The sequence below is a fragment of the Muntiacus reevesi genome, chromosome 8 (genome assembly GCF_963930625.1).
Source record: "Muntiacus reevesi chromosome 8, mMunRee1.1, whole genome shotgun sequence".
Classification (NCBI taxonomy): Eukaryota; Metazoa; Chordata; class Mammalia; order Artiodactyla; family Cervidae; genus Muntiacus; species Muntiacus reevesi.
Genome location: NC_089256.1, coordinates 95,392,881 through 95,398,870, shown reverse-complemented (window position 1 = coordinate 95,398,870; position 5,990 = coordinate 95,392,881). Strand labels below are relative to the sequence as shown.

The following is a 5,990-nucleotide window of genomic DNA, read 5'->3' as shown; positions in this document are numbered from 1 at the left end:
GTAATGTTTTGATTGTGATTTTGCAATAATTTTTATTTAATTTATTCCTAAATATCTGATATTTTTATTGTTTTAATTGGAATCATTTGTAGATAAAATTGAATTTACTTCCTATATTGATTAAAATCTAACAACCTTACTAAACTCTTTAATTAATGCTAATAATTAACCTATAGAATATTTTGAATTTTTTATATGCTAATTTTCATCATCTGTTAACAACGACATTTTTTTTTTTCTTTTTAAGACTGACCTTACTATTTTCTTTCCTTTTTGTACTATGGGCTAGGGTCTCCTTTAAAATGTTGGATAGATAGAAGCCATCCTGTCTGGCATGTAATGGTACCTCATTGAGGTTTTGATTTGCATTTCTCTGATAATGAGTGATGTTGAGCATCTTTTCATGTGTTTGTTAGCCATCTGTATGTCTTCTTTGGAGAAATGTCTGTTTAGTTCTTTGGTCCATTTTTTAATTGGGTCATTTATTTTTCTGGAATTGAGCTGCAGGAGTTGCTTGTATATTTTTTAGATTAATCCTTTGTCTGTTGCTTCGTTTGCTATTATTTTCTCCCAGTCTGAGGGCTGTCTTTTCACCTTGCTTATAGTTTCCTTTGTTGTGCAAAAGCTTTTAAGTTTCATTAGGTCCCATTTGTTTATTTTTTCTTTTATTTCCAATAATCTGGGAGGTGGGTCATAGAAGATCTTGCTGTGATTTATGTCGGAGAGTGTTTTGCCTATGTTCTCCTCTAGGAGTTTTATAGTTTCTGGTCTTACATTTAGGTCTTTAATCCATTTTGAGTTTATTTTAGTGTATGGTGTTAAAAAGTGTTCTAGTTTCATTCTCTTACAAGTGGTTGACCAGTTGTCCCAGCACCACTTGTTAAAGAGGTTGTCTTTTTTCCATTGATATTCTTGCCTCTACAAGCAATAAATGCTGGAGAGGGTGGAGAAAAGGGAACCCTCTTACACTGTTGGTGGGAATGCAAACTAGTACAGCCACTATGGAGAACAGTGTGGGGATTTCTTAAAAAACTGGAAATAGAACTGCCATATGACCCAGCAATCCCACTTCTGGGCATACACACCGAGGAAACCAGATCTGAAAGAGGCACGTGCACCCCAATGTTCATCACAGCACTGTTTATAATAGCCAGGACATGGAAGCAACCTAGATGCCCATCAGCAGACGAATGGATAAGGAAGCTGTGGTACATATGCACCATGGAATATTACTCAGCCATTAAAAAGAATTCATTTGAATCAGTTCTAATGAGATGGATGAAACTGGAGCCCATTATACAGAGTGAAGTAAGTCAGAAAGTTAAAGACCAATACAGTATACTAACGCACATATATGGAATTTAGAAAGATGGTAACAATAACCCTATATGCAAAACAGAAAAAGAGACACAGATGTATAGAACAGAATTTTGGACTCTGTGGGAGAAGGCGAGGGTGGGATGTTTCGAGAGAACAGCATCGAAACATGTCTATTATCTAGGGTGAAACAGATCACCAGCCCAGGCTGGATGCATGAGACAAGTGCTCGGGCCTGGTGCACTGGGAAGACCCAGAGGGATCGGGTGGAGAGGGAGGTGGGAGGGGGGATGGGGATGGAGAATCCATGTAACTCCATGGCTGAGTCATGTGAATGTATGACAAAAACCACTACAATATTGTAAAGTAATTAGCCTCCAACTAATAAAAATAAATGGAAAAAAAATGTTGAATAGATATTCTGACTGCAGATATTTTAACTTTTACCCTCAACTCAAAGGGAAAATTTCCAAAGCTTCACCATTTAATATAATGGTCACTATGGTTTGTTTCTTTTTTTGTAAATATCCCTTATCAGGTTAAGAAAGCTCACCTTTGTTCCTAGAATTTGTGGCACAAATTCTTATCATCAATGGCTTTTACATTCTATCAGTGCTTTCTCTACATCTACTGAGCTTAAAATATTTATCTCCTTTCATGTGGATGTAGTAGAGAATTACATTATTTGACTTTTTTTTTTTAAAGTGTTAAGCCAACACTTCATTATATGGTAAAATTAGTTGGTCATAATATATTATTCTCTGTATATTGATAGATTTGGTTTAATAACTTTTAAAAAACATTTTTGTATTCAAAGTAAGATTTGAAAATGGCTTTTAATTTTCTCATGCTGCTCTTCAGGTTTGTGATTAAGTTGATGATAAAAAGAATTGGACTATAACATGCTTCTCTAATCTCTGAAAGAATTTGTATAATTCTACATCTTCATCTGCCTGAATTGCCATAAGAAATGCCATAGACTGGGTGGCTTAAATGACAGACATGAATTTTCTCACCATTTCTGAGGCTGAGCGTCTGAGATCAGAGTGCAGCGTTGAAATAAGGCGAAGTCTCCTTTCCTGGCTTGCAGATGGCCGCCTTCTCACTGTGTCCTCACATCAGAAAGAGAAAGAGAAGGAGAGAGCAAGAGAGAGAGAGACCAGGAGAGAGCTCTCTGGGGAATAAACTCGCCATAATCCAGAGCATGCAATCCCATCATTAGGGCTTAACCCTCATTACTTCATCTAAACCTAAGCATCTCCCGAAGGTCCCGTCTCTAGACTCTATCACACTAGGGGTGCAGCTTCAACATACAAAATCTGAGGGGACACGACTCAGTCCAGAGCAATCTGGAACAGTTCCTTTAGTGACTGCATCATAAACTTACTCATAAAGTTATCTGGACCTGTAGTTTTTTTCTTTGTGGGAAGAGTTTCTTTATACTTGATTCAAATTCTTTAAAGCATTATTTAGGTTTTATATCTCTTCTTGAGCCAAATTTTGTTTAAGATGCACTTTTCTTTTCTGTTTCCCAGGTGGCCCTGCTGGTAAAGAACCCATCTGCCCATGCAGGAGACGTAAAAAATGCAGGTTCCATCCCTGGGTGGGGAAGATCCCCTGGAGGAGGGCTTGGCAACCCACTCCAGTATTCTTGCCTGGAGAACCCCAGGGACGGAGGAGCCTGGCGGGCTGCAGTCCATGTGTTCGCGGAGCCGGACAGGACTGAGTGACTGAGCACGCACACTTTCTGGAAACGTAAGCATGTGTTCACATCCCCTCTTTGACCTGGTTCCTGTCCTCAGGATCTGCAGTGATTACCGTGTTCATTCCTATTAGTCTTTCTCTCCTTTCCTCCTTCCCTTCCTCACCCCTCCATCTCTCTCTCCTTTCTTGGTTAATCTTACTACAGATTTACCTTTTCAAACATACATCTTTAGCTTTTTTGGTCTTTTCTATTTTATATTTTTAAAACATTTCACTAAATTTTGTATTTATCTCCATTTCTTTCCTCCATATATTTTTGGTTTTACTTTTTGATGTCTTTTCTAACGACTTTAGACAGATGTTTAACAATTATTTATCAATTTTCAATATTTCTCTTTCTATCTTATGAGTTTCCTGCTAATATTATTTTACACATTGCTTTATATTCATCCTATGAACTTTGCTATTACATAGCATTTATTTACACAGTTCAAAATATTTTTAATTTGTTTTATGATATTTCTTTGACCCATGTGATATTTAGAATACATTATTTAATTTCTGAAAATTTGGGAAATTTTCTAGTTACTAGTTTCTGAATGATTTCTGACATAAATGCATTGTGGTTAGATAACATATTTTATGTGTTTCAGATTCATTTAAAAGATATTGTAAAGTATGAGTCACATATTAAAAAATATATGACATAGCTGTATAGCTTAACAAATTGTTATAATGTCCATGTTACTACCATAGAGGGTGAGCTATAAAACAATGCTAAAACTCTAGAAATTACCTTGTGCGTCTCTCCAACTTTCTCTGTTTCTAGTCCTTTGATATTTTTGTGTGCTTTATATCACAATATACAGTCAATTTCCTTGGAGAAGGAAATGGCAACCTACTCCAGTATTCTTGCCTAGGAAATCCCATGGACCGAGGAGCCTGGTGGGATACCGTCTACGGAGCTACTAAACCACCTTTGCCTGTTTTCTGAATGTTTTGTGTGTGCTTGAAAAATATGTATTCTACAATTGCAGGCTATAATTTCCATAGGTCAATTTTGTTAATTGTGTTTTAAGTGTCTATAGCCTTACTTATTTTTCTATGAATTTTATCAACAAGTCAGAGAGGTATATTACAGTCTCCCACTATAATTGTGGATTTGTCTCTTATTTTGGTACTGTCAGTATTTGCTTTTTGGGGAGCTATGTAATTAGATGCACACAAATTTAGAAATATTATTTTTTTCTGGAAGTTTTCACTAAATCTTTCTTGTCTTTGATAATCTCATCTACTGTGTTTTTATCTCTACTTGCAGCCTTCTGTATATTTTTCCTTACAAATCTTCCAGTTTTCTACTTTTTACTATTTTAATCATGTTTGGTTTGCTGCCAAACATGACCACTGAGCATATTTTTAAATTTTATTTTTTACATTTTTATAGTATTGAATTTTTATAATTATTTTATATGCCATGTTTTTACTAGAATTATTTTATAATACTTTTTATTCCTTTAAAGTATATTTGATTTTTCAAACTTGCTTTGTCACTGTTTGTAGCTTGCTATCCTCTGGAGATATTTTATGGATAGTAAGCATAGTCATATGTTTGTGATAACATCACTGTGCAAATTCTTGTATTTTCCTTCTGCTCTTACTCATATTTTATTTTCATTTCCATGTGTGTCTGGTTATTTTCAATTCTCGTTGCCCTTGAAACATTATTTTTGAGATTCTGCAAAGCATAGTGCCTAGGTACTTATCTTTTTGTGAGATAATTTGCTTATACGTACTCCAGTAAATAGTAACAGTCTAAGGTCACCTTAAACTGAACAAATTTGCACAAAAACCACAGATGACATTGTGGGTGATAGATTTCTTAACCACCATGACACAATTCACCCTTAAAAATAATTTTGATGCTTGCTTCGGCAACACATATACTAAAATTGGAACGATACAGAGTAGATTAGCATGGCCCCTGCGCAAAGATGACACGCAAATTCGTGAAGCGTTCCATGATTTTTTAGCTTCTCTAAATAATAATAATAATAATTTTGATAAATGAAATGATGATTGACAGGAGTTTTGTGGTAAGCAAAGTGTCTTCCCAACAGGAAAAGCCTCATTCCCCATCAGGCAGAAGAAAAGTAAAGCATTTCCATTATAGAAATAGTAATAATCATAATAGTTCTATGTATTGAGCACTAGCTGTATGCCAGTTACTGTTAAACACAACATAGAATATATTATTTAATTCCTAACCTATTTAATCTACACTTTACTGTTAGAGAAGTGGGCTCCATAAGGTCAGCAACGAGCCTGAGGCACAAGTGGCTAATAAACAGAGTTGGAATTCATCCTCTGGTTTCTCAAGAACATATGGGCAGAGGAAGAAAGGTCCGCAGTAGCATCTTTGGCGTTTTCCCAAGAAGTACACTATAGTCTGTTAGTACGGAAACAGTGGTTGGCGAGGGAAGGGCCTGAGCGTTAGCTTGCCTTCCTGGCTTGCTGAGACAGCTAGCTCATTTCATCCAGTCTTGAAAAAATTCTCATGGTGCACAAAGCTATTTTTATGGGTGAAAGCTCGTAAAATACTTCTGAATACTTCTGGATTAAAAAAGAAGGAAAATACTCTTTTCTAGTTGATTAATGTTGCTGCTGCCTAAAGGATTATTGATGGCATTTGAACTTGATACAAGTGACATTTTTATATTTTCTTAAAGAAGAAAAAAGAGCAACTGAGAAAGAAAAATAAAATTATTTTTTGTTGGCTTGTAAGTGAAGCCTTGAAATAGTTGATTCTCAGTTTTAATGGCAGGGTATAAGGACAAATAAACAAGTCAGCCTAAAAATATGAAAAATCAAGAAAGATATATGGTTTGTTAACAGGTACTGGCATTTTGTGAATCATAGTCTGTCTCCCTCTCTTTTTTGAAAGGCAATAATATAGTTTTGAAATCCTGAAA

The 5,990-nt window shown here is 35.5% G+C and overlaps 1 non-coding gene across 1 annotated transcript; it reads left to right on the top strand.

Moving 5' to 3' along the window:
- Window positions 1–4,942: 4,942 nt before the first annotated feature.
- Window positions 4,943–5,047, top strand: LOC136173839 (U6 spliceosomal RNA). Its single transcript, XR_010664318.1, has one exon. It is a non-coding gene; the product is annotated as a U6 spliceosomal RNA (small nuclear RNA).
- Window positions 5,048–5,990: the final 943 nt, after the last annotated feature.